Genomic DNA, 26,280 nt, shown 5'->3' with positions numbered 1-26,280 from the left:
ATTGTGTTTCCCACTGCAAAGACCAGATTCTTGCATATGGAGGTAAAAGGCTAAGTTAAACAGTTGTTTTCATCATTGTTGCTCTTCTTTAGAGTAACAATCGGCTCCCACCCCATTTCTTGTCTCTAAAATGCCTGCCTTGAGACATTACTGCTAGGGACAAATCAAAGGAAGTTTATTACAAACAAGTGTGTGCAGGTTGTGTGGAACACCTGGCTTTAAAATTATTCAACAACGAGATGTGCTGATGTGAAAAAAAAACTATATTTTATAACAAATTAGTGAAAAAGCTTACAGCACCTGGTATTCCCAAGAGGTCTCCCATACAGGTACTGAACAGGCCCAACCCTGGATTGATTCCGAGATCAGACAGGGTCAGGATTTTTCAGGGTGGTATGGCCGTAAGCGATGGAAAAACCTTGAAAAATCTCTGAAAAATCCCTTGTGTATTTGTCAAAGTATGATTGTGTCGCCCACTGCAAAGACCAGATTCTTGCATATGGAGGTAAAAGGCTAAGTTAAACAGTTGTCTTCATCAATGTTGCTCTTCTTTAGACTCTTAACAATTGGCTCCCACCCCATTTCTTGTCTCTAAAATGCCAGCACTGAGACATTATTGCTAGGGACAAATCAAAGGAGGTTTATTACCAACAAGTGTGTGCAGTTCGTGTGGAACACCTGGCTTTAAAATTATTCAATGACGAAACTGTTCAAAGATGTGGTGAAGTGAAAAAAACTGTATTTTATAACAAATTAGTGAAAAAGCTTACAGCACCTGGAATTCCCGAGAGGTCTCCCATACAGGTACTGACCAGGCCCAATCCTGGATTGCTTCCGGGATCAGACGGGATCGGGCTTTTTCAGGGTGGTATGGCCGTAAGCGAAGGAAAAACTTTGAAAAATCTCTGAAAAATCCCTTGTGTATTTGTCAAGGTATGATTGTGTCGCCCACTGCAAAGACCAGATTCTTGCATATGGAGGTAAAAGGCTAAGTTAAACAGTTGTCTTCATCACTGTTGCTCTTCTTTAGACTCTAACAATTGGCTCCCACCCCATTTCTTGTCTCTAAAGTGCCAGCACTGAGACATTATTGCTAGGGACAAATCAAAGGACGTTTATTACCAACAAGTGTGTGCAGTTCGTGTGGAACACCTGGCTTTAAAATTATTCAATGACGAAGCTGTTCAAAGCTGTGGTGAAGTGAAAAAAACTGTATTTAAAACAAATTAGTGAAAAAGCTTACAGCACCTGGTATTCCCAAGAGGTCTCCCATACAGGTACTGACCAGGCCCAATCCTGGATTGCTTCCAAGTTTAGACGGGATTGGGCTTTTTCAGGGTGGTATGGCCGTAAGGGAAGGAAAAACCTTGAAAAATCTCTGAAAAATCCCTTGTGTATTTGTCAAGGTATGATTGTGTTTCCCACTGCAAAGACCAGATTCTTGCATATGGAGGCAAAAGGCTAAGTTAAACAGTTGTCTTCATCACTGTTGCTCTTTTTTCGAGTAACAATCGGCTCCCACCCCATTTCTTGTCTCTAAAATGCCAGCACTGAGACATTATTGCTAGGGACAAATCAAAGGAGGTTTATTACCACCAAGTGTGTGCAGTTCGTGTGGAACACCTGGCTTTAAAATTATTCAATGACGAAGCTGTTCAAAGATGTGGTGAAGTGAAAAAAAAAACTGTATTTTATAACAAATTAGTGAAAAAGCTTACAGCACCTGGTATTCCCAAGAGGTCTCCCATACAGGTACTGACAAGGCCCAACCCTGGATAGCTTCAGAGATCAGACGGGATCGGGCTTTTTCAGGGTGGTATGGCCGTAAGCGAGGGAAATTCCTTGAAAAATCTCTGAAAAATCCCTTGTGTATTTGTCAAGGTATGATTGTGTCGCCCACTGCAACGACTAGATTCTTGCATATGGAGGTAAAAGGCTAAGTTAAACAGTTGTCTTCATCATGTTGCTCTTCTTTAGACTCTAACAATTGGCTCCCACCACATTTCTTGTCTCTAAAATGCCAGCACTGAGACATTATTGCTAGGGACAAATCAAAGGAGGTTTATTACCAACAAGTGTGTGCAGTTCGTGTGGAACACCTGGCTTTAAAATTATTCAATGACGAAGCTGTTCAAAGATGTGGTGAAGTGAAAAAAACTGTATTTTATAACAAATCAGTGAAAAAGCTTACAGCACCTGGTATTCCCAAGAGGTATACCATTCAGGTCCTGACCAGGCCCAACCCTGGATTGCTTCCAAGATCAGACGGGATCGGGCTTTTTCAGGGTGGTATGGCTGTAAGGGAAGCAAAGACCTTGAAAAATCTCTGAAAAATCCCTTGCGTATTTGTCAAAGTATGATTGTGTCGCCCACTGCAAAGACCAGATTCTTGCATATGGAGGTAAAAGGCTAAGTTAAACAGTTGTCTTCATCAATGTTGCTCTTCTTTAGACTCTAACAATTGGCTCCCACCCCATTTCTTGTCTCTAAAATGCCAGCACTGAGTTATTATTGCTAGGGACAAATCAAAGGAGGTTTATTACCAACAAGTGTGTGCAGTTCGTGTGGAACACCTGGCTTTAAAATTATTCAATGACGAAGCTGTTCAAAGCTGTGGTGAAGTGAAAAAAACTGTATTTTGTAACAAATTAGTGAAAAAGCTTACAGCACCTGGTATTCCCAAGAGGTCTCCCATACAGGTACTGACCAGGCCCAACCCTGGATTGATTCCAAGTTCAGATGGGATAGGACATTTTCAGGGTGGTATGGCTGTAAGCGATGGAAAAACCTTGAAAAATCTCTGAAAAATCCCTTGTGTATTTGTCAAAGTATGATTGTGTCGCCCACTGCAAAGACTAGATTCTTGCATATGGAGGTAAAAGGCTAAGTTAAACAGTTGTCTTCATCACTGTTGCTCTTTTTTCGAGTAACAATCGGCTCCCACCCCATTTCTTGTCTCTAAAATGCCAGCACTGAGACATTATTGCTAGGGAAAAATCAAAGGAGGTTTATTACCAACAAGTGTGTGCAGTTCGTGTGGAACACCTGGCTTTAAAATTATTCAATGACGAAGCTGTTCAAAGATGTGGTGAAGTGAAAAAAAAAACTGTATTTTATAACAAATTAGTGAAAAATCTTACAGCACCTGGTATTCCCAAGAGGTCTCCGATACAGGTACTGACCAGGCCCAACCCTGGATTGCTTCCGAGATCAGACGGGATCAGGCTTTTTCAGGGTGGTATGACCGTAAGTGATGGAAAAACCTTGAAAAATCTCTGAAAAATCCCTTGTGTATTTGTCAAGGTATGATTGTGTCACCCACTGCAAAGACCAGATTCTTGCATATGGAGGTAAAAGGCTAAGTTAAACAGTTGTCTTCATCAATGTTGCTCTTCTTTAGACTCTTAACAATTGGCTCCCACCCCATTTCTTGTCTCTAAAATGCCAGCACTGAGACATTATTGCTAGGGACAAATCAAAGGAGGTTTATTACCAACAAGTGTGTGCAGTTCGTGTGGAACACCTGGCTTTAAAATTATTCAATGACGAAGCTGTTCAAAGCTGTGGTGAAGTGAAAAAAACTGTATTTAAAACAAATTAGTGAAAAAGCTTACAGCACCTGGTATTCCCAAGAGGTCTCCCATACAGGTACTGACCAGGCCCAATCCTGGATTGCTTCCAAGTTTAGACGGGATCGGGCTTTTTCAGGGTGGTATGGCCGTAAGGGAAGGAAAAACCTTGAAAAATCTCTGAAAAATCCCTTGTGTATTTGTCAAGGTATGATTGTGTTTCCCACTGCAAAGACCAGATTCTTGCATATGGAGGTAAAAGGCTAAGTTAAACAGTTGTTTTCATCATTGTTGCTCTTCTTTAGAGTAACAATCGGCTCCCACCCCATTTCTTGTCTCTAAAATGCCTGCCTTGAGACATTACTGCTAGGGACAAATCAAAGGAAGTTTATTACAAACAAGTGTGTGCAGGTTGTGTGGAACACCTGGCTTTAAAATTATTCAACAACGAGATGTGCTGATGTGAAAAAAAACTATATTTTATAACAAATTAGTGAAAAAGCTTACAGCACCTGGTATTCCCAAGAGGTCTCCCATACAGGTACTGAACAGGCCCAACCCTGGATTGATTCCGAGATCAGACAGGGTCAGGATTTTTCAGGGTGGTATGGCCGTAAGCGATGAAAAAACCTTGAAAAATCTCTGAAAAATCCCTTGTGTATTTGTCAAAGTATGATTGTGTCGCCCACTGCAAAGACCAGATTCTTGCATATGGAGGTAAAAGGCTAAGTTAAACAGTTGTCTTCATCAATGTTGCTCTTCTTTAGACTCTTAACAATTGGCTCCCACCCCATTTCTTGTCTCTAAAATGCCAGCACTGAGACATTATTGCTAGGGACAAATCAAAGGAGGTTTATTACCAACAAGTGTGTGCAGTTCGTGTGGAACACCTGGCTTTAAAATTATTCAATGACGAAGCTGTTCAAAGATGTGGTGAAGTGAAAAAAACTGTATTTTATAACAAATCAGTGAAAAAGCTTACAGCACCTGGTATTCCCAAGAGGTATACCATTCAGGTCCTGACCAGGCCCAACCCTGGATTGCTTCCAAGATCAGACGGGATCGGGCTTTTTCAGGGTGGTATGGCTGTAAGGGAAGCAAAGACCTTGAAAAATCTCTGAAAAATCCCTTGCGTATTTGTCAAAGTATGATTGTGTCGCCCACTGCAAAGACCAGATTCTTGCATATGGAGGTAAAAGGCTAAGTTAAACAGTTGTCTTCATCAATGTTGCTCTTCTTTAGACTCTAACAATTGGCTCCCACCCCATTTCTTGTCTCTAAAATGCCAGCACTGAGACATTATTGCTAGGGACAAATCAAAGGAGGTTTATTACCAACAAGTGTGTGCAGTTCGTGTGGAACACCTGGCTTTAAAATTATTCAATGACGAAGCTGTTCAAAGCTGTGGTGAAGTGAAAAAAACTGTATTTTGTAACAAATTAGTGAAAAAGCTTACAGCACCTGGTATTCCCAAGAGGTCTCCCATACAGGTACTGACCAGGCCCAACCCTGGATTGATTCCAAGTTCAGATGGGATAGGACATTTTCAGGGTGGTATGGCTGTAAGCGATGGAAAAACCTTGAAAAATCTCTGAAAAATCCCTTGTGTATTTGTCAAAGTATGATTGTGTCGCCCACTGCAAAGACTAGATTCTTGCATATGGAGGTAAAAGGCTAAGTTAAACAGTTGTCTTCATCACTGTTGCTCTTTTTTCGAGTAACAATCGGCTCCCACCCCATTTCTTGTCTCTAAAATGCCAGCACTGAGACATTATTGCTAGGGAAAAATCAAAGGAGGTTTATTACCAACAAGTGTGTGCAGTTCGTGTGGAACACCTGGCTTTAAAATTATTCAATGACGAAGCTGTTCAAAGATGTGGTGAAGTGAAAAAAAAAAACTGTATTTTATAACAAATTAGTGAAAAATCTTACAGCACCTGGTATTCCCAAGAGGTCTCCGATACAGGTACTGACCAGGCCCAACCCTGGATTGCTTCCGAGATCAGACGGGATCAGGCTTTTTCAGGGTGGTATGACCGTAAGTGATGGAAAAACCTTGAAAAATCTCTGAAAAATCCCTTGTGTATTTGTCAAGGTATGATTGTGTCACCCACTGCAAAGACCAGATTCTTGCATATGGAGGTAAAAGGCTAAGTTAAACAGTTGTCTTCATCAATGTTGCTCTTCTTTAGACTCTTAACAATTGGCTCCCACCCCATTTCTTGTCTCTAAAATGCCAGCACTGAGACATTATTGCTAGGGACAAATCAAAGGAGGTTTATTACCAACAAGTGTGTGCAGTTCGTGTGGAACACCTGGCTTTAAAATTATTCAATGACGAAGCTGTTCAAAGCTGTGGTGAAGTGAAAAAAACTGTATTTAAAACAAATTAGTGAAAAAGCTTACAGCACCTGGTATTCCCAAGAGGTCTCCCATACAGGTACTGACCAGGCCCAATCCTGGATTGCTTCCAAGTTTAGACGGGATCGGGCTTTTTCAGGGTGGTATGGCCGTAAGGGAAGGAAAAACCTTGAAAAATCTCTGAAAAATCCCTTGTGTATTTGTCAAGGTATGATTGTGTTTCCCACTGCAAAGACCAGATTCTTGCATATGGAGGTAAAAGGCTAAGTTAAACAGTTGTTTTCATCATTGTTGCTCTTCTTTAGAGTAACAATCGGCTCCCACCCCATTTCTTGTCTCTAAAATGCCTGCCTTGAGACATTACTGCTAGGGACAAATCAAAGGAAGTTTATTACAAACAAGTGTGTGCAGGTTGTGTGGAACACCTGGCTTTAAAATTATTCAACAACGAGATGTGCTGATGTGAAAAAAAACTATATTTTATAACAAATTAGTGAAAAAGCTTACAGCACCTGGTATTCCCAAGAGGTCTCCCATACAGGTACTGAACAGGCCCAACCCTGGATTGATTCCGAGATCAGACAGGGTCAGGATTTTTCAGGGTGGTATGGCCGTAAGCGATGAAAAAACCTTGAAAAATCTCTGAAAAATCCCTTGTGTATTTGTCAAAGTATGATTGTGTCGCCCACTGCAAAGACCAGATTCTTGCATATGGAGGTAAAAGGCTAAGTTAAACAGTTGTCTTCATCAATGTTGCTCTTCTTTAGACTCTTAACAATTGGCTCCCACCCCATTTCTTGTCTCTAAAATGCCAGCACTGAGACATTATTGCTAGGGACAAATCAAAGGAGGTTTATTACCAACAAGTGTGTGCAGTTCGTGTGGAACACCTGGCTTTAAAATTATTCAATGACGAAACTGTTCAAAGATGTGGTGAAGTGAAAAAAACTGTATTTTATAACAAATTAGTGAAAAAGCTTACAGCACCTGGAATTCCCGAGAGGTCTCCCATACAGGTACTGACCAGGCCCAGTCCTGGATTGCTTCCGGGATCAGACGGGATCGGGCTTTTTCAGGGTGGTATGGCCGTAAGCGAAGGAAAAACTTTGAAAAATCTCTGAAAAATCCCTTGTGTATTTGTCAAGGTATGATTGTGTCGCCCACTGCAAAGACCAGATTCTTGCATATGGAGGTAAAAGGCTAAGTTAAACAGTTGTCTTCATCACTGTTGCTCTTCTTTAGACTCTAACAATTGGCTCCCACCCCATTTCTTGTCTCTAAAGTGCCAGCACTGAGACATTATTGCTAGGGACAAATCAAAGGACGTTTATTACCAACAAGTGTGTGCAGTTCGTGTGGAACACCTGGCTTTAAAATTATTCAATGACGAAGCTGTTCAAAGCTGTGGTGAAGTGAAAAAAACTGTATTTAAAACAAATTAGTGAAAAAGCTTACAGCACCTGGTATTCCCAAGAGGTCTCCCATACAGGTACTGACCAGGCCCAATCCTGGATTGCTTCCAAGTTTAGACGGGATCGGGCTTTTTCAGGGTGGTATGGCCGTAAGGGAAGGAAAAACCTTGAAAAATCTCTGAAAAATCCCTTGTGTATTTGTCAAGGTATGAATGTGTTTCCCACTGCAAAGACCAGATTCTTGCATATGGAGGCAAAAGGCTAAGTTAAACAGTTGTCTTCATCACTGTTGCTCTTTTTTCGAGTAACAATCGGCTCCCACCCCATTTCTTGTCTCTAAAATGCCAGCACTGAGACATTATTGCTAGGGACAAATCAAAGGAGGTTTATTACCAACAAGTGTGTGCAGTTCGTGTGGAACACCTGGCTTTAAAATTATTCAATGACGAAGCTGTTCAAAGATGTGGTGAAGTGAAAAAAAAACTGTATTTTATAACAAATTAGTGAAAAAGCTTACAGCACCTGGTATTCCCAAGAGGTCTCCCATACAGGTACTGACAAGGCCCAACCCTGGATAGCTTCAGAGATCAGACGGGATCGGGCTTTTTCAGGGTGGTATGGCCGTAAGCGAGGGAAATTCCTTGAAAAATCTCTGAAAAATCCCTTGTGTATTTGTCAAGGTATGATTGTGTCGCCCACTGCAACGACTAGATTCTTGCATATGGAGGTAAAAGGCTAAGTTAAACAGTTGTCTTCATCATGTTGCTCTTCTTTAGACTCTAACAATTGGCTCCCACCACATTTCTTGTCTCTAAAATGCCAGCACTGAGACATTATTGCTAGGGACAAATCAAAGGAGGTTTATTACCAACAAGTGTGTGCAGTTCGTGTGGAACACCTGGCTTTAAAATTATTCAATGACGAAGCTGTTCAAAGATGTGGTGAAGTGAAAAAAACTGTATTTTATAACAAATTAGTGAAAAAGCTTACAGCACCTGGTATTCCCAAGAGGTCTCCCATACAGGTACTGACCAGGCCCAACCCTGGATTGATTCCAAGTTCAGATTGGATAGGACATTTTCAGGGTGGTATGGCTGTAAGCGATGGAAAAACCTTGAAAAATCTCTGAAAAATCCCTTGTGTATTTGTCAAAGTATGATTGTGTCGCCCACTGCAAAGACTAGATTCTTGCATATGGAGGTAAAAGGCTAAGTTAAACAGTTGTCTTCATCACTGTTGCTCTTTTTTCGAGTAACAATCGGCTCCCACCCCATTTCTTGTCTCTAAAATGCCAGCACTGAGACATTATTGCTAGGGACAAATCAAAGGAGGTTTATTACCAACAAGTGTGTGCAGTTCGTGTGGAACACCTGGCTTTAAAATTATTCAATGACGAAGCTGTTCAAAGATGTGGTGAAGTGAAAAAAAAAACTGTATTTTATAACAAATTAGTGAAAAATCTTACAGCACCTGGTATTCCCAAGAGGTCTCCGATACAGGTACTGACCAGGCCCAACCCTGGATTGCTTCCGAGATCAGACGGGATCGGGCTTTTTCAGGGTGGTATGACCGTAAGTGATGGAAAAACCTTGAAAAATCTCTGAAAAATCCCTTGTGTATTTGTCAAGGTATGATTGTGTCACCCACTGCAAAGACCAGATTCTTGCATATGGAGGTAAAAGGCTAAGTTAAACAGTTGTCTTCATCAATGTTGCTCTTCTTTAGACTCTTAACAATTGGCTCCCACCCCATTTCTTGTCTCTAAAATGCCAGCACTGAGACATTATTGCTAGGGACAAATCAAAGGAGGTTTATTACCAACAAGTGTGTGCAGTTCGTGTGGAACACCTGGCTTTAAAATTATTCAATGACGAAACTGTTCAAAGATGTGGTGAAGTGAAAAAAACTGTATTTTATAACAAATTAGTGAAAAAGCTTACAGCACCTGGAATTCCCGAGAGGTCTCCCATACAGGTACTGACCTGGCCCAATCCTGGATTGCTTCCGGGATCAGACGGGATCGGGCTTTTTCAGGGTGGTATGGCCGTAAGCGAAGGAAAAACTTTGAAAAATCTCTGAAAAATCCCTTGTGTATTTGTCAAGGTATGATTGTGTCGCCCACTGCAAAGACCAGATTCTTGCATATGGAGGTAAAAGGCTAAGTTAAACAGTTGTCTTCATCACTGTTGCTCTTCTTTAGACTCTAACAATTGGCTCCCACCCCATTTCTTGTCTCTAAAGTGCCAGCACTGAGACATTATTGCTCGGGACAAATCAAAGGACGTTTATTACCAACAAGTGTGTGCAGTTCGTGTGGAACACCTGGCTTTAAAATTATTCAATGACGAAGCTGTTCAAAGCTGTGGTGAAGTGAAAAAAACTGTATTTTGTAACAAATTAGTGAAAAAGCTTACAGCACCTGGTATTCCCAAGAGGTCTCCCATACAGGGACTGACCAGGCCCAACCCTGGATTGATTCCAAGTTCAGATGGGATAGGACATTTTCAGGGTGGTATGGCTGTAAGCGATGGAAAAACCTTGAAAAATCTCTGAAAAATCCCTTGTGTATTTGTCAAAGTATGATTGTGTCGCCCACTGCAAAGACTAGATTCTTGCATATGGAGGTAAAAGGCTAAGTTAAACAGTTGTCTTCATCACTGTTTCTCTTTTTTCGAGTAACAATCGGCTCCCACCCCATTTCTTGTCTCTAAAATGCCAGCACTGAGACATTATTGCTAGGGAAAAATCAAAGGAGGTTTATTACCAACAAGTGTGTGCAGTTCGTGTGGAACACCTGGCTTTAAAATTATTCAATGACGAAGCTGTTCAAAGATGTGGTGAAGTGAAAAAAAACTGTATTTTATAACAAATTAGTGAAAAATCTTACAGCACCTGGTATTCCCAAGAGGTCTCCGATACAGGTACTGACCAGGCCCAACCCTGGATTGCTTCCGAGATCAGACGGGATCGGGCTTTTTCAGGGTGGTATGGCCGTAAGTGATGGAAAAACCTTGAAAAATCTCTGAAAAATCCCTTGTGTATTTGTGAAGGTATGATTGTGTCACCCACTGCAAAGACCAGATTCTTGCATATGGAGGTAAAAGGCTAAGTTAAACAGTTGTCTTCATCATTGTTGCTCTTCTTTAGACTCTAACAATTGGCTCCCACCCCATTTCTTGTCTCTAAAATGCCAGCACTGAGACATTATTGCTAGGGACAAATCAAAGGAGGTTTATTACCAACAAGTGTGTGCAGTTCGTGTGGAACACCTGGCTTTAAAATTATTCAATGACGAAGCTGTTCAAAGCTGTGGTGAAGTGAAAAAAATTGTATTTTATAACAAATTAGTGCAAAAGCTTACAGCACCTGGTATTCTCAAGAGGTCTCCCATACAGGTACTGACCAGGCCCAACCCTGGATTGCTTCCGAGATCAAACGGGATTGGGCTTTTTCAGGGTGGTATGGCCGTAAGCAAAGGACAATCTTTGAAAAATCTCTGAAAAATCCCTTGTGTATTTGTCAAAGTATGATTGTGTCGCCCACTGCAAAGACTAGATTCTTGCATATGGAGGTAAAAGGCTAAGTTAAACAGTTGTCTTCATCACTGTTGCTCTTTTTTCGAGTAACAATCGGCTCGCATCCCATTTCTTGTCTCTAAAATGCCAGCACTGAGACATTATTGCTAGGGACAAATCAAAGGAGGTTTATTACCAACAAGTGTGTGCAGTTTGTGTGGAACACCTGGCTTTAAAATTATTCAATGACGAAACTGTTCAAAGATGTGGTGAAGTGAAAAAAACTGTATTTTATAACAAATTAGTGAAAAAGCTCACAGCACCTGGTATTCCCAAGAGGTCTCCCATACAGGTACTGACCAGGCCCAACCCTGGATTGCTTCCGAGATCAGACATGATCGGGCTTTTTCAGGGTGGTATGGCCGTAAGCGAAGGAAATTCCTTGAAAAATCTCTGAAAAATCCCTTGTGTATTTGTCAAGGTATGATTGTGTCGCCCACTGCAAAGACTAGATTCTTGCATATGGAGGTAAAAGGCTAAGTTAAACAGTTGTCTTCATAATGTTGCTCTTCTTTAGACTCTAACAATTTGCTCCCACCCCATTTCTTGTCTCTAAAATGCCAGCACTGAGACATTATTGCTAGGGACAAATCAAAGGAGGTTTATTACCAACAACTGTGTGCAGTTCGTGTGGAACACCTGGCTTTAAAATTATTCAATGACGAAGCTGTTCAAAGATGTGGTGAAGTGAAAAAAACTGTATTTTATAACAAATTAGTGAAAAAGCTTACAGCACCTGGTATTCCCAAGAGGTCTCCCATACAGGTACTGACCAGGCCCAACCCTGGATTGCTTCCGAGATCAGACAGGACCAGGCTTTTTCAGGGTGGTATGGCTGTAAGCGATGGAAAAACCTTGAAAAATCTCTGAAAAATCCCTTGTGTATTTGTCAAGGTATGATTGTGTCGCCCACTGCAAAGACTAGATTCTTGCATACAGAGGTAAAAGGCTAAGTTAAACAGTTGCCTTCATCACTGTTGCTCTTTTTTCGAGTAACAATCGGCTCCCACCCCATTTCTTGTCTCTAAAATGCCAGCACTGAGAGATTATTGCTAGGGACAAATCAAAGGAGGTTTATTACCAACAAGTGTGTGCAGTTCGTGTGGAACACCTGGCTTTAAAATTATTCAATGACGAAACTGTTCAAAGATGTGGTGAAGTGAAAAAAAATGTATTTTATAACAAATTAGTGAAAAAGCTCACAGCACCTGGTATTCCCAAGAGGTCTCCCATACAGGTACTGACCAGGCCCAACCCTGGATTGCTTCCGAGATCAGACAGGACCAGGCTTTTTCAGGGTGGTATGGCTGTAAGCGATGGAAAAACCTTGAAAAATCTCTGAAAAATCCCTTGTGTATTTGTCAAGGTATGATTGTGTCGCCCACTGCAAAGACTAGATTCTTGCATACAGAGGTAAAAGGCTAAGTTAAACAGTTGCCTTCATCACTGTTGCTCTTTTTTCGAGTAACAATCGGCTCCCACCCCATTTCTTGTCTCTAAAATGCCAGCACTGAGAGATTATTGCTAGGGACAAATCAAAGGAGGTTTATTACCAACAAGTGTGTGCAGTTCGTGTGGAACACCTGGCTTTAAAATTATTCAATGACGAAACTGTTCAAAGATGTGGTGAAGTGAAAAAAAATGTATTTTATAACAAATTAGTGAAAAAGCTTACAGCACCTTGTATTCCCAAGAGGTCTCCCATACAGGTACTGACCAGGCCCAACCCTGGATTGCTTCCGAGATCAGACGGGATCGGGCTTTTTCAGGGTGGTATGGCCGTAAGCGAAGGAAATTCCTTGAAAAATCTCTGAAAAATCCCTTGTGTATTTGTCAAGGTATGATTGTGTCGCCCACTGCAAAGACTAGATTCTTGCATATGGAGGGAAAAGGCTAAGTTAAACAGTTGTCTTCAGCATGTTGCTCTTCTTTATACTCTAACAATTGGCTCCCACCCCATTTCTTGTCTCTAAAATGCCAGCACTGAGACATTATTGCTAGGGACAAATCAAAGGAGGTTTATTACCAACAAGTGTGTGCAGTTCGTGTGGAACACCTGGCTTTAAAATTATTCAATGACGAAACTGTTCAAAGATGTGGTGAAGTGAAAAAAACTGTATTTTATAACAAATTAGTGAAAAAGCTTACAGCACCTGGTATTCCCAAGAGGTCTGCCATACAGGTACTGACCAGGCCCAACCCTGGATTGCTTCCCAGATCAGACGGGGTCGGGCTTTTTCAGGGTGGTATGGCCGTAAGCGAAGGACAAACCTTGAAAAATCTCTGAAAAATCCCCTGTGTATATGTCAAGGTATGATTGTGTCGCCCACTGAAAAGACTAGATTCTTGCATATGGAGGTAAAAGGCTAAGTTAAACAGTTGTCTTCATCACTGTTGCTATTTTTTCGAGTAACAATCGGCTCCCACCCCATTTCTTGTCTCTAAAATGCCAGCACTGAGACATTATTGCTAGGGACAAATCAAAGGAGGTTTATTACCAACAAGTGTGTGCAGTTCGTGTGGACCACCTGGCTTTAAAATTATTCAATGACGAAGCTGTTCAAAGATGTGGTGAAGTGAAAAAAATTGTATTTCATAACAATTTAGTGCAAAAGCTTACAGCACCTGGTATTCCCAAGAGGTCTCCCATACAGGTACTGACCAGGCCCAACCCTGGGTTGCTTCCGAGATCAGACGGGATCGGGCTTTTTCAGGGTGGTATGGCCGTAAGCGAAGGAAATTCCTTGAAAAATCTCTGAAAAATCCCTTGTGTATTTGTCAAGGTATGATTGTGTCGCCCACTGCAAAGACTAGATTCTTGCATATGGAGGGAAAAGGCTAAGTTAAACAGTTGTCTTCAGCATGTTGCTCTTCTTTAGACTCTAACAATTGGCTCCCACCCCATTTCTTGTCTCTAAAATGCCAGCACTGAGACATTATTGCTAGGGACAAATCAAAGGAGGTTTACTACCAACATGTGTGTGCAGTTCGTGTGGAACACCTGGCTTTAAAATTATTCAATGAGGAACCTGTTCAAAGCTGTGGTGAATTGAAAAAAACTGTATTTTATAACAAATTAGTGAAAAAGCTTACAGCACCTGGTATTCCCAAGAGGTCTCCCATACAGGTACTGACCAGGCCCAACCCTGGATTGCTTCCGAGATCAGACGGGATCGGACTTTTTCAGGGTGGTATGGCTGTAAGCAATAGAAAAACCTTGAAAAATCTCTGAAAAATCCCTTGTGTATTTGTCAAGGTATGATTGTGTCGCCCACTGCAAAGACTAGATTCTTGCATACAGAGGTAAAAGGCTAAGTTAAACAGTTGCCTTCATCACTGTTGCTCTTTTTTCGAGTAACAATCGGCTCCCACCCCATTTCTTGTCTCTAAAATGCCAGCACTGAGACATTATTGCTAGGGACAAATCAAAGGAGGTTTATTACCAACAAGTGTGTGCAGTTCGTGTGGAACACCTGGCTTTAAAATTATTCAATGACGAAGCTGTTCAAAGATGTGGTGAAGTGAAAAAAACTGTATTTTATAACAAATTAGTGAAAAAACTTGCAGCACCTGGTATTCCCAAGAGGTCTCCCATACAGGTACTGACCAGGCCCAACCCTGGATTGATTCCGAGATCAGACGGGATCGGGCTTTTTCAGGGTGGTATGGCCGTAAGCGATGGAAAATCCTTGAAAAATCTTTGAAAAATCCCTTGTGTATTTGTCAAAGTATGATTGTGTCGCCCACTGCAAAGACCAGATTCTTGCATATAGAGGTAAAAGGCTAAGTTAAACAGTTGTCTTCATCATTGCTGCTCTTCTTTAGACTCTAACAATTGGCTCCCACCCCATTTCTTGTCTCTAAAATGCCAGCACTGAGACATTAATGCTAGGGACAAATCAAAGGAGGTTTATTACCAACAAGTGTGTGCAATTCCTGTGGAACACCTGGCTTTAAAATTATTCAATGACGAAACTGTTCAAAGATGTGGTGAAGTGAAAAAAACTGTATTTTATAACAAATTAGTGATTAAGCTTACAGCACCTGGTATTCCCAAGAGGTCTCCCATAAAGGTACTGACCAGGAACAACCCTGGATTGCTTCCGAGATCAGACGGGATTGGGCTTTTTCAGGGTGGTATGGCCGTAAGCGAAGGACAATCTTTGAAAAATCTCTGAAAAATCCCTTGTGTATTTGTCAAAGTATGATTGTGTCGCCCACTGCAAAGACTAGATTCTTGCATATGGAGGTAAAAGGCTAAGTTAAACAGTTGTCTTCATCATTGTTGCTCTTTTTTCGAGTAACAATCGGCTCCCACCCCATTTCTTGTCTCTAAAATGCCAGCACTGAGACATTATTGCTAGGGACAAATCAAAGGAGGTTTATTACCAACAAGTGTGTGCAGTTCGTGTGGAACACCTGGCTTTAAAATTATTCAATGACGAAACTGTTCAAAGATGTGGTGAAGTGAAAAAAAATGTATTTTATAACAAATTAGTGAAAAAGCTTACAGCACCTGGTATTCCCAAGAAGTCTGCCATACAGGTATTGACCAGGCCCAACCCAGGAATGCTTCCCAGATCAGACTGGATCGGGCTTTTTCAGGGTCGTGTTGCCGTAAGCGAAGGACACACCTTGAAAAATCTATGAAAAATCCCTTGTGTATATGTCAAAGTATGATTGTGTCGCCCACTGCAAAGACTAGATTCTTGCATATGGAGGTAGAAGGCTAAGTTAAACAGTTGTCTTCATCACTGTTGCTCTTTTTTCGAGTAACAATCGGCTCCCACCCCATTTCTTGCCTCTAAAATGCCAGCACTGTGACATTATTGCTAGGGACAAATCAAAGGAGGTTTATTACCAACAAGTGTGTGCAGTTCGTGTGGAACACCTGGCTTTAAAATTATTCAATGACGAAACTGTTGAAAGATGTGGTGAAGTGAAAAAAACTGTATTTTATAACAAATTAGTGAAAAAGCTTACAGCACCTTGTATTCCCAAGAGGTCTCCCATACAGGTACTGACCAGGCCCAACCCTGGATTGCTTCCGAGATCAGACGGGATCGGGCTTTTTCAGGGTGGTATGGCCGTAAGCGAAGGAAATTCCTTGAAAAATCTCTGAAAAATCCCTTGTGTATTTGTCAAAGTATGATTGTGTCGCCCCCTGCAAAGACTAGATTTTTGCATATGGAGGTAAAAGGCTAAGTTAAACAGTTGTCTTCATCACTGTTGCTCTTTTTTCGAGTAACAATCGGCTCCCACCCCATTTCTTGTCTCTAAAATGCCAGCACTGAGACATTATTGCTAGGGACAAATCAAAGGAGGTTTATTACCAACAAGTGTGTGCAGTTCGTGTGGACCACCTGGCTTTAAAATTATTCAATGACGAAGCTGTTCAAAGATGTGGTGAAGTGAAAAAAATTGTATTTCATAACAATTTAGTGCAAAAGCTTACAGCACCTGGTATTCCCAAGAGGTCTCCCATACAGGTACTGACCAGGCCCAACCCTGGATTGCTTCCGAGATCAGACGGGATCGGGCTTTTTCAGGGTGGTATGGCCGTAAGCGAAGGAAATTCCTTGAAAAATCTCTGAAAAATCCCTTGTGTATTTGTCAAGGTATGATTGTGTCGCCCACTGCAAAGACTAGATTCTTGCATATGGAGGGAAAAGGCTAAGTTAAACAGTTGTCTTCAGCATGTTGCTCTTCTTTAGACTCTAACAATTGGCTCCCACCCCATTTCTTGTCTCTAAAATGCCAGCACTGAGACATTATTGCTAGGGACAAATCAAAGGAGGTTTACTACCAACATGTGTGTGCAGTTCGTGTGGAACACCTGGCTTTAAAATTATTCAATGAGGAACCTGTTCAAAGCTGTGGTGAATTGAAAAAAACTGTATTTTATAACAAATTAGTGAAAAAGCTTACAGCACCTGGTATTCCCAAGAGGTCTCCCATACAGGTACTGACCAGGCCCAACCCTGGATTGCTTCCGAGATCAGACGGGATCGGGCTTTTTCAGGGTGGTATGGCTGTAAGCAATAGAAAAACCTTGAAAAATCTCTGAAAAATCCCTTGTGTATTTGTCAAGGTATGATTGTGTCGCCCACTGCAAAGACTAGATTCTTGCATACAGAGGTAAAAGGCTAAGTTAAACAGTTGCCTTCATCACTGTTGCTCTTTTTTCGAGTAACAATCGGCTCCCACCCCATTTCTTGTCTCTAAAATGACAGCACTGAGACATTATTGCTAGGGACAAATCAAAGGAGGTTTATTACCAACAAGTGTGTGCAGTTCGTGTGGAACACCTGGCTTTAAAATTATTCAATGACGAAGCTGTTCAAAGATGTGGTGAAGTGAAAAAAACTGTATTTTATAACAAATTAGTGAAAAAACTTGCAGCACCTGGTATTCCCAAGAGGTCTCCCATACAGGTACTGACCAGGCCCAACCCTGGATTGATTCCGAGATCAGACGGGATCGGGCTTTTTCAGGGTGGTATGGCCGTAAGCGATGGAAAATCCTTGAAAAATCTTTGAAAAATCCCTTGTGTATTTGTCAAAGTATGATTGTGTCGCCCACTGCAAAGACCAGATTCTTGCATATAGAGGTAAAAGGCTAAGTTAAACAGTTGTCTTCATCATTGCTGCTCTTCTTTAGACTCTAACAATTGGCTCCCACCCCATTTCTTGTCTCTAAAATGCCAGCACTGAGACATTAATGCTAGGGACAAATCAAAGGAGGTTTATTACCAACAAGTGTGTGCAATTCGTGTGGAACACCTGGCTTTAAAATTATTCAATGACGAAACTGTTCAAAGATGTGGTGAAGTGAAAAAAACTGTATTTTATAACAAATTAGTGATTAAGCTTACAGCACCTGGTATTCCCAAGAGGTCTCCCATAAAGGTACTGACCAGGAACAACCCTGGATTGCTTCCGAGATCAGACGGGATTGGGCTTTTTCAGGGTGGTATGGCCGTAAGCGAAGGACAATCTTTGAAAAATCTCTGAAAAATCCCTTGTGTATTTGTCAAAGTATGATTGTGTCGCCCACTGCAAAGACTAGATTCTTGCATATGGAGGTAAAAGGCTAAGTTAAACAGTTGTCTTCATCATTGTTGCTCTTTTTTCGAGTAACAATCGGCTCCCACCCCATTTCTTGTCTCTAAAATGCCAGCACTGAGACATTATTGCTAGGGACAAATCAAAGGAGGTTTATTACCAACAAGTGTGTGCAGTTCGTGTGGAACACCTGGCTTTAAAATTATTCAATGACGAAACTGTTCAAAGATGTGGTGAAGTGAAAAAAAATGTATTTTATAACAAATTAGTGAAAAAGCTTACAGCACCTGGTATTCCCAAGAAGTCTGCCATACAGGTATTGACCAGGCCCAACCCAGGAATGCTTCCCAGATCAGACTGGATCGGGCTTTTTCAGGGTCGTGTTGCCGTAAGCGAAGGACACACCTTGAAAAATCTATGAAAAATCCCTTGTGTATATGTCAAAGTATGATTGTGTCGCCCACTGCAAAGACTAGATTCTTGCATATGGAGGTAGAAGGCTAAGTTAAACAGTTGTCTTCATCACTGTTGCTCTTTTTTCGAGTAACAATCGGCTCCCACCCCATTTCTTGCCTCTAAAATGCCAGCACTGTGACATTATTGCTAGGGACAAATCAAAGGAGGTTTATTACCAACAAGTGTGTGCAGTTCGTGTGGAACACCTGGCTTTAAAATTATTCAATGACGAAACTGTTGAAAGATGTGGTGAAGTGAAAAAAACTGTATTTTATAACAAATTAGTGAAAAAGCTTACAGCACCTTGTATTCCCAAGAGGTCTCCCATACAGGTACTGACCAGGCCCAACCCTGGATTGCTTCCGAGATCAGACGGGATCGGGCTTTTTCAGGGTGGTATGGCCGTAAGCGAAGGAAATTCCTTGAAAAATCTCTGAAAAATCCCTTGTGTATTTGTCAAGGTATGATTGTGTCGCCCACTGCAAAGACTAGATTCTTGCATATGGAGGGAAAAGGCTAAGTTAAACAGTTGTCTTCAGCATGTTGCTCTTCTTTAGACTCTAACAATTGGCTCCCACCCCATTTCTTGTCTCTAAAATGCCAGCACTGAGACATTATTGCTAGGGACAAATCAAAGGAGGTTTATTACCAACAAGTGTGTGCAGTTCGTGTGGAACACCTGGCTTTAAAATTATTCAATGACGAAACTGTTCAAAGATGTGGTGAAGTGAAAAAAACTGTATTTTATAACAAATTAGTGAAAAAGCTTACAGCACCTGGTATTCCCAAGAGGTCTGCCATACAGGTACTGACCAGGCCCAACCCTGGATTGCTTCCCCGATCAGACGGGGTCGGGCTTTTTCAGGGTGGTATGGCCGTAAGCGAAGGACAAACCTTGAAAAATCTCTGAAAAATCCCTTGTGTATATGTCAAGGTATGATTGTGTCGCCCACTGAAAAGACTAGATTCTTGCATATGGAGGTAAAAGGCTAAGTTAAACAGTTGTCTTCATCACTGTTGCTATTTTTTCGAGTAACAATCGGCTCCCACCCCATTTCTTGTCTCTAAAATGCCAGCACTGAGACATTATTGCTAGGGACAAATCAAAGGAGGTTTATTACCAACAAGTGTGTGCAGTTCGTGTGGACCACCTGGCTTTAAAATTATTCAATGACGAAGCTGTTCAAAGATGTGGTGAAGTGAAAAAAATTGTATTTCATAACAATTTAGTGCAAAAGCTTACAGCACCTGGTATTCCCAAGAGGTCTCCCATACAGGTACTGACCAGGCCCAACCCTGGATTGCTTCCGAGATCAGACGGGATCGGGCTTTTTCAGGGTGGTATGGCCGTAAGCGAAGGAAATTCCTTGAAAATTCTCTGAAAAATCCCTTGTGTATTTGTCAAGGTATGATTGTGTCGCCCACTGCAAAGACTAGATTCTTGCATATGGAGGGAAAAGGCTAAGTTAAACAGTTGTCTTCAGCATGTTGCTCTTCTTTAGACTCTAACAATTGGCTCCCACCCCATTTCTTGTCTCTAAAATGCCAGCACTGAGACATTATTGCTAGGGACAAATCAAAGGAGGTTTACTACCAACATGTGTGTGCAGTTCGTGTGGAACACCTGGCTTTAAAATTATTCAATGAGGAACCTGTTCAAAGCTGTGGTGAAGTGAAAAAAACTGTATTTTATAACAAATTAGTGAAAAAGCTTACAGCACCTGGTATTCCCAAGAGGTCTCCCATACAGGTACTGACCAGGCCCAACCCTGGATTGCTTCCGAGATCAGACGGGATCGGGCTTTTTCAGGGTGGTATGGCTGTAAGCAATAGAAAAACCTTGAAAAATCTCTGAAAAATCCCTTGTGTATTTGTCAAGGTATGATTGTGTCGCCCACTGCAAAGACTAGATTCTTGCATACAGAGGTAAAAGGCTAAGTTAAACAGTTGCCTTCATCACTGTTGCTCTTTTTTCGAGTAACAATCGGCTCCCACCCCATTTCTTGTCTCTAAAATGCCAGCACTGAGACATTATTGCTAGGGACAAATCAAAGGAGGTTTATTACCAACAAGTGTGTGCAGTTCGTGTGGAACACCTGGCTTTAAAATTATTCAATGACGAAGCTGTTCAAAGATGTGGTGAAGTGAAAAAAACTGTATTTTATAACAAATTAGTGAAAAAACTTGCAGCACCTGGTATTCCCAAGAGGTCTCCCATACAGGTACTGACCAGGCCCAACCCTGGATTGATTCCGAGATCAGACGGGATCGGGCTTTTTCAGGGTGGTATGGCCGTAAGCGATGGAAAATCCTTGAAAAATCTTTGAAAAATCCCTTGTGTATTTGTCAAAGTATGATTGTGTCGCCCACTGCAAAGACCAGATTCTTGCATATAGAGGTAAAAGGCTAAGTTAAACAGTTGTCTTCATCATTGCTGCTCTTCTTTAGACTCTAACAATTGGCTCCCACCCCATTTCTTGTCTCTAAAATGCCAGCACTGAGACATTAATGCTAGGGACAAATCAAAGGAGGTTTATTACCAACAAGTGTGTGCAATTCCTGTGGAACACCTGGCTTTAAAATTATTCAATGACGAAACTGTTCAAAGATGTGGTGAAGTGAAAAAAACTGTATTTTATAACAAATTAGTGATTAAGCTTACAGCACCTGGTATTCCCAAGAGGTCTCCCATAAAGGTACTGACCAGGAACAACCCTGGATTGCTTCCGAGATCAGACGGGATTAGGCTTTTTCAGGGTGGTATGGCCGTAAGCGAAGGACAATCTTTGAAAAATCTCTGAAAAATCCCTTGTGTATTTGTCAAAGTATGATTGTGTCGCCCACTGCAAAGACTAGATTCTTGCATATGGAGGTAAAAGGCTAAGTTAAACAGTTGTCTTCATCATTGTTGCTCTTTTTTCGAGTAACAATCGGCTCCCACCCCATTTCTTGTCTCTAAAATGCCAGCACTGAGACATTATTGCTAGGGACAAATCAAAGGAGGTTTATTACCAACAAGTGTGTGCAGTTCGTGTGGAACACCTGGCTTTAAAATTATTCAATGACGAAGCTGTTCAAAGATGTGGTGAAGTGAAAAAAACTGTATTTTATAACAAATTAGTGAAAAAGCTTACAGCACCTGGTATTCCCAAGAGGTCTCCCATACAGGTACTGACCAGGCCCAACCCTGGATTGCTTCCGAGATCAGACGGGATCGGGCTTTTTCAGGGTGGTATGGCTGTAAGCAATGGAAAGACCTTGAAAAATCTCTGAAAAATCCCTTGTGTATTTGTCAAGGTATGATTGTGTCGCCCACTGCAAAGACTAGATTCTTGCATATAGAGGTAAAAGGCTAAGTTAAACAGTTGTCTTCATCATTGTTGCTCTTCTTTAGACTCTAACAATTGGCTCCCACCCCGTTTCTTGTCTCTAAAATGCCAGCACTGAGACATTATTGCTAGGGACAAATCAAAGGAGGTTTATTACCAACAAGTGTGTGCAGTTCGTGTGGAACACCTGGCTTTAAAATTATTCAATGACGAGGCTGTTCAAAGCTGTGGTGAAGTGAAAAAAATTGTATTTCATAACAAATTAGTGCAAAAGCTTACAGCACCTGGTATTCCCAAGAGGTCTCCCATACAGGTACTGACCAGGCCCAACCCTGGATTGCTTCCGAGATCAGACGGGATCGGGCTTTTTCAGGGTGGTATGGCCGTAAGCGAAGGAAATTCCTTGAAAAATCTCTGAAAAATCTCTTGTGTATTTGTCAAGGTATGATTGTGTCGCCCACTGCAAAGACTAGATTCTTGCATATGGAGGGAAAAGGCTAAGTTAAACAGTTGTCTTCAGCATGTTGCTCTTCTTTAGACTCTAACAATTGGCTCCCACCCCATTTCTTGTCTCTAAAATGCCAGCACTGAGACATTATTGCTAGGGACAAATCAAAGGAGGTTTACTACCAACATGTGTGTGCAGTTCGTGTGGAACACCTGGCTTTAAAATTATTCAATGAGGAACCTGTTCAAAGCTGTGGTGAAGTGAAAAAAACTGTATTTTATAACAAATTAGTGAAAAAGCTTACAGCACCTGGTATTCCCAAGAGGTCTCCCATACAGGTACTGACCAGGCCCAACCCTGGATTGCTTCCGAGATCAGACGGGGTCGGGCTTTTTCAGGGTGGTATGGCTGTAAGCAATAGAAAAACCTTGAAAAATCTCTGAAAAATCCCTTGTGTATTTGTCAAGGTATGATTGTGTCGCCCACTGCAAAGACTAGATTCTTGCATACAGAGGTAAAAGGCTAAGTTAAACAGTTGCCTTCATCACTGTTGCTCTTTTTTCGAGTAACAATCGGCTCCCACCCCATTTCTTGTCTCTAAAATGCCAGCACTGAGACATTATTGCTAGGGACAAATCAAATGAGGTTTATTACCAACAAGTGTGTGCAGTTCGTGTGGAACACCTGGCTTTAAAATTATTCAATGACGAAGCTGTTCAAAGATGTGGTGAAGTGAAAAAAACTGTATTTTATAACAAATTTGTGAAAAAACTTGCAGCACCTGGTATTCCCAAGAGGTCTCCCATACAGGTACTGACCAGGCCCAACCCTGGATTGATTCCGAGATCAGACGGGATCGGGCTTTTTCAGGGTGGTATGGCCGTAAGCGATGGAAAAGCCTTGAAAAATCTTTGAAAAATCCCTTGTGTATTTGTCAAAGTATGATTGTGTCGCCCACTGAAAAGACTAGATTCTTGCATATGGAGGTAAAAGGCTAAGTTAAACAGTTGTCTTCATCACTGTTGCTATTTTTTCGAGTAACAATCGGCTCCCACCCCATTTCTTGTCTCTAAAATGCCAGCACTGAGACATTATTGCTAGGGACAAATCAAAGGAGGTTTATTACCAACAAGTGTGTGCAGTTTGTGTGGAACACCTGGCTTTAAAATTATTCAATGACGAAACTGTTCAAAGATGTGGTGAAGTGAAAAAAACTGTATTTTATAACAAATTAGAGAAAAAGCTCACAGTACCTGGTATTCCCAAGAGGTCTCCCATACAGGTACTGACCAGGCCCAACCCTGGATTGCTTTCGAGATCAGACATGATCGGGCTTTTTCAGGGTGGTATGGCCGTAAGCGAAGGAAATTCCTTGAAAAATCTCTGAAAAATCCCTTGTGTATTTGTCAAGGTATGATTGTGTCGCCCACTGCAAAGACTAGATTCTTGCATATGGAGGTAAAAGGCTAAGTTAAACAGTTGTCTTCATCATGTTGCTCTTCTTTAGACTCTAACAATTTGCTCCCACCCCATTCCTTGTCTCTAAAATGCCAGCACTGAGACATTATTGCTAGGGACAAATCAAAGGAGGTTTATTACCAACAAGTGTGTGCAGTTCGTGTGGAACACCTGGCTTTAAAATTATTCAATGACGAAACTGTTCAAAGATGTGGTGAAGTGAAAAAAACTGTATTTTATAACAAATTAGTGAAAAAGCTTACAGCACCTGGTATTCCCAAGAGGTCTGCCATACAGGTACTAACCAGGCCCAACCGTGGAATGCTTCCCAGATCAGACGGGATCGGGCTTTTTCAGGGTCGTGTTGCCGTAAGCGAAGGACACACCTTGAAAAATCTCTGAAAAATCCCTTGTGTATATGTCAAAGTATGATTGTTTCGCCCACTGCAAAGACTAGATTCTTGCATATGGAGGTAGAAGGCTAAGTTAAACAGTTGTCTTCATCACTGTTGCTCTTTTTTCGAGTAACAATCGGCTCCCACCCCATTTCTTGTCTCTAAAATGCCAGCACTGTGACATTATTGCTAGGGACAACTCAAAGGAGGTTTATTACCAACAAGTGTGTGCAGTTCGTGTGGAACACCTGGCTTTAAAATTATTCAATGACGAAGCTGTTCAAAGCTGTGGTGAAGTGAAAAAAATTGTATTTTATAACAAATTAGTGAAAAAGCTTACAGCACCTGGTATTCCCAAGAGGTCTCCCATACAGGTACTGACCAAGCCCAACCCTGGATTGCTTCCGAGATCAGACGGGATTGGGCTTTTTCAGGGTGGTATGGCCGTAAGCGAAGGACAAACTTTGAAAATTCTCTGAAAAATCCCTTGTGTATTTGTCAAAGTATGATTGTGTCGCCCACTGCAAAGACTAGATTCTTGCATATGGAGGTAAAAGGCTAAGTTAAACAGTTGTCTTCATCACTGTTGCTCTTTTTTCGAGTAACAATCGGCTCCCACCCCATTTCTTGTCTCTAAAATGCCAGCACTGAGACATTATTGGTAGGGACAAATCAAGGGAGGTTTATTACCAACAAGTGTGTGCAGTTCGTGTGGAACACCTGGCTTTAAAATTATTCAATGACGAAACTGTTCAAAGATGTGGTGAAGTGAAAAAAACTGTATTTTATAACAAATTAGTGAAAAAGCTTACAGCACCTGGTATTCCCAAGAGGTCTCCCATACAGGTACTGACCAGGCGCAACCCTGGATTGCTTCCAAGATCAGACTGGATCGGGCTTTTTCAGGGTGGTATGGCCGTAAGCGAAGGAAATTCCTTGAAAAATCTCTGAAAAATCCCTTGTGTATTTGTCAAGGTATGATTGTGTCGCCCACTGCAAAGACTAGATTCTTGCATATGGAGGGAAAAGGCTAAGTTAAACAGTTGTCTTCAGCATGTTGCTCTTCTTTAGACTCTAACAATTGGCTCCCACCCCATTTCTTGTCTCTAAAATGCCAGCACTGAGACATTATTGCTAGGGACAAATCAAAGGAGGTTTACTACCAACAAGTGTGTGCAGTTCGTGTGGAACACCTGGCTTTAAAATTATTCAATGAGGAACCTGTTCAAAGCTGTGGTGAAGTGAAAAAAACTGTATTTTATAACAAATTAGTGAAAAAGCTTACAGCACCTGGTATTCCCAAGAGGTCTCCCATACAGGTACTGACCAGGCCCAACCCTGGATTGCTTCCGAGATCAGACGGGATCGGGCTTTTTCAGGGTGGTATGGCTTTAAGCGATAGAAAAACCTTGAAAAATCTCTGAAAAATCCCTTGTGTATTTGTCAAGGTATGATTGTGTCGCCCACTGCAAAGACTAGATTCTTGCATACAGAGGTAAAAGGCTAAGTTAAACAGTTGCCTTCATCACTGTTGCTCTTTTTTCGAGTAACAATCGGCTCCCACCCCATTTCTTGTCTCTAAAATGCCAGCACTGAGACATTATTGCTAGGGACAAATCAAAGGAGGTTTATTACCAACAAGTGTGTGCAGTTCGTGTGGAACACCTGGCTTTAAAATTATTCAATGACGAAGCTGTTCAAAGATGTGGTGAAGTGAAAAAACGGTATTTTATAACAAATTAGTGAAAATGCTTACAGCACCTGGTATTCCCAAGAGGTCTCCCATACAGGTACTGAGCAGGCCCAACCCTTGATTGCTTCCGAGATCAGGCGGGATGGGGCTTTTTCAGGGTGGAATGGCCGTAAGCGAAGGAAATTCCTTGAAAAATCTCTGAAAAATCCCTTGTGTATTTGTCAAGGTATAATTGTGTCTCCCACTGCAAAGACTAGATTCTTGCATATAGAGGTAAAAGGCTAAGTTAAACAGTTGTCTTCATCATTGTTGCTCTTCTTTAGACTCTAACAATTGGCTCCCACCCCATTTCTTGTCTCTAAAATGCCAGCACTGAGACATTAATGCTAGGGACAAATCAAAGGAGGTTTATTACCAACAAGTGTGTGCAGTTCGTGTGGAACACCTGGCTTTAAAATTATTCAATGACGAAGCTGTTCAAAGCTGTGGTGAAGTGAAAAAAATTGTATTTTATAACAAA

The 26,280-nt window shown here is 41.4% G+C and overlaps 1 protein-coding gene, 7 non-coding genes and 45 pseudogenes across 8 annotated transcripts in view; all 53 read right to left on the bottom strand.

Moving 5' to 3' along the window:
• LOC129157530 (zinc finger protein 420) overlaps window positions 1–26,280 on the bottom strand; it is a 281,855-nt gene that overhangs the window by 162,913 nt on the left and 92,662 nt on the right. The window lies entirely within an intron of this gene.
• Window positions 289–407, bottom strand: LOC129158692 (5S ribosomal RNA; annotated as a pseudogene).
• Window positions 764–882, bottom strand: LOC139067556 (5S ribosomal RNA; annotated as a pseudogene).
• Window positions 1,237–1,355, bottom strand: LOC129157967 (5S ribosomal RNA; annotated as a pseudogene).
• Window positions 1,712–1,830, bottom strand: LOC129157750 (5S ribosomal RNA; annotated as a pseudogene).
• On the bottom strand, window positions 2,185–2,303 carry LOC129157649 (5S ribosomal RNA; annotated as a pseudogene).
• Window positions 2,659–2,777, bottom strand: LOC129157784 (5S ribosomal RNA; annotated as a pseudogene).
• LOC129158356 (5S ribosomal RNA) lies at window positions 3,134–3,252 on the bottom strand (annotated as a pseudogene).
• LOC129158479 (5S ribosomal RNA) lies at window positions 3,608–3,726 on the bottom strand (annotated as a pseudogene).
• On the bottom strand, window positions 4,070–4,188 carry LOC129158529 (5S ribosomal RNA; annotated as a pseudogene).
• On the bottom strand, window positions 4,545–4,663 carry LOC129158656 (5S ribosomal RNA; annotated as a pseudogene).
• Window positions 5,019–5,137, bottom strand: LOC129157960 (5S ribosomal RNA; annotated as a pseudogene).
• LOC129158278 (5S ribosomal RNA) lies at window positions 5,495–5,613 on the bottom strand (annotated as a pseudogene).
• LOC129158102 (5S ribosomal RNA) lies at window positions 5,969–6,087 on the bottom strand (annotated as a pseudogene).
• LOC129158023 (5S ribosomal RNA) lies at window positions 6,431–6,549 on the bottom strand (annotated as a pseudogene).
• On the bottom strand, window positions 6,906–7,024 carry LOC129157954 (5S ribosomal RNA; annotated as a pseudogene).
• LOC129158222 (5S ribosomal RNA) lies at window positions 7,379–7,497 on the bottom strand (annotated as a pseudogene).
• On the bottom strand, window positions 7,853–7,971 carry LOC129157596 (5S ribosomal RNA; annotated as a pseudogene).
• LOC129158183 (5S ribosomal RNA) lies at window positions 8,326–8,444 on the bottom strand (annotated as a pseudogene).
• LOC129158694 (5S ribosomal RNA) lies at window positions 8,801–8,919 on the bottom strand (annotated as a pseudogene).
• LOC129158080 (5S ribosomal RNA) lies at window positions 9,276–9,394 on the bottom strand (annotated as a pseudogene).
• Window positions 9,750–9,868, bottom strand: LOC129158870 (5S ribosomal RNA; annotated as a pseudogene).
• Window positions 10,223–10,341, bottom strand: LOC129158221 (5S ribosomal RNA; annotated as a pseudogene).
• On the bottom strand, window positions 10,697–10,815 carry LOC129157595 (5S ribosomal RNA; annotated as a pseudogene).
• On the bottom strand, window positions 11,169–11,287 carry LOC129158182 (5S ribosomal RNA; annotated as a pseudogene).
• On the bottom strand, window positions 11,642–11,760 carry LOC129158693 (5S ribosomal RNA; annotated as a pseudogene).
• Window positions 12,114–12,232, bottom strand: LOC129158079 (5S ribosomal RNA; annotated as a pseudogene).
• On the bottom strand, window positions 12,586–12,704 carry LOC129158869 (5S ribosomal RNA; annotated as a pseudogene).
• Window positions 13,059–13,177, bottom strand: LOC129158478 (5S ribosomal RNA; annotated as a pseudogene).
• Window positions 13,531–13,649, bottom strand: LOC129158174 (5S ribosomal RNA). Its single transcript, XR_011519314.1, has one exon. It is a non-coding gene; the product is annotated as a 5S ribosomal RNA (ribosomal RNA).
• LOC129157796 (5S ribosomal RNA) lies at window positions 14,004–14,122 on the bottom strand (annotated as a pseudogene).
• On the bottom strand, window positions 14,476–14,594 carry LOC129158092 (5S ribosomal RNA; annotated as a pseudogene).
• On the bottom strand, window positions 14,950–15,068 carry LOC129158802 (5S ribosomal RNA; annotated as a pseudogene).
• LOC129157937 (5S ribosomal RNA) lies at window positions 15,894–16,012 on the bottom strand (annotated as a pseudogene).
• LOC129158394 (5S ribosomal RNA) lies at window positions 16,366–16,484 on the bottom strand. The gene has a single exon (XR_011519313.1). It is a non-coding gene; the product is annotated as a 5S ribosomal RNA (ribosomal RNA).
• LOC129157857 (5S ribosomal RNA) lies at window positions 16,839–16,957 on the bottom strand. Its single transcript, XR_008560740.2, has one exon. It is a non-coding gene; the product is annotated as a 5S ribosomal RNA (ribosomal RNA).
• LOC129157828 (5S ribosomal RNA) lies at window positions 17,311–17,429 on the bottom strand (annotated as a pseudogene).
• LOC129158676 (5S ribosomal RNA) lies at window positions 17,785–17,903 on the bottom strand (annotated as a pseudogene).
• Window positions 18,729–18,847, bottom strand: LOC129158131 (5S ribosomal RNA; annotated as a pseudogene).
• Window positions 19,202–19,320, bottom strand: LOC129158482 (5S ribosomal RNA; annotated as a pseudogene).
• Window positions 19,674–19,792, bottom strand: LOC129157927 (5S ribosomal RNA). Its single transcript, XR_011519311.1, has one exon. It is a non-coding gene; the product is annotated as a 5S ribosomal RNA (ribosomal RNA).
• On the bottom strand, window positions 20,147–20,265 carry LOC129158103 (5S ribosomal RNA). Its single transcript, XR_011519337.1, has one exon. It is a non-coding gene; the product is annotated as a 5S ribosomal RNA (ribosomal RNA).
• Window positions 20,619–20,737, bottom strand: LOC129158042 (5S ribosomal RNA; annotated as a pseudogene).
• On the bottom strand, window positions 21,093–21,211 carry LOC129158421 (5S ribosomal RNA; annotated as a pseudogene).
• On the bottom strand, window positions 21,565–21,683 carry LOC129158533 (5S ribosomal RNA). The gene has a single exon (XR_011519336.1). It is a non-coding gene; the product is annotated as a 5S ribosomal RNA (ribosomal RNA).
• Window positions 22,039–22,157, bottom strand: LOC129157621 (5S ribosomal RNA). The gene has a single exon (XR_011519310.1). It is a non-coding gene; the product is annotated as a 5S ribosomal RNA (ribosomal RNA).
• On the bottom strand, window positions 22,512–22,630 carry LOC129158165 (5S ribosomal RNA; annotated as a pseudogene).
• Window positions 22,984–23,102, bottom strand: LOC129157720 (5S ribosomal RNA; annotated as a pseudogene).
• On the bottom strand, window positions 23,456–23,574 carry LOC129158348 (5S ribosomal RNA; annotated as a pseudogene).
• LOC129157620 (5S ribosomal RNA) lies at window positions 24,401–24,519 on the bottom strand (annotated as a pseudogene).
• LOC129157862 (5S ribosomal RNA) lies at window positions 24,873–24,991 on the bottom strand (annotated as a pseudogene).
• LOC129158817 (5S ribosomal RNA) lies at window positions 25,346–25,464 on the bottom strand (annotated as a pseudogene).
• LOC129157715 (5S ribosomal RNA) lies at window positions 25,817–25,935 on the bottom strand (annotated as a pseudogene).

The sequence above is a fragment of the Nothobranchius furzeri genome, chromosome 2 (genome assembly GCF_043380555.1).
Source record: "Nothobranchius furzeri strain GRZ-AD chromosome 2, NfurGRZ-RIMD1, whole genome shotgun sequence".
Classification (NCBI taxonomy): domain Eukaryota; kingdom Metazoa; phylum Chordata; class Actinopteri; order Cyprinodontiformes; family Nothobranchiidae; genus Nothobranchius; species Nothobranchius furzeri.
Note: the sequence above shows the minus strand (reverse complement) of the source record. Positions and strands in the feature narration are given on the sequence as shown.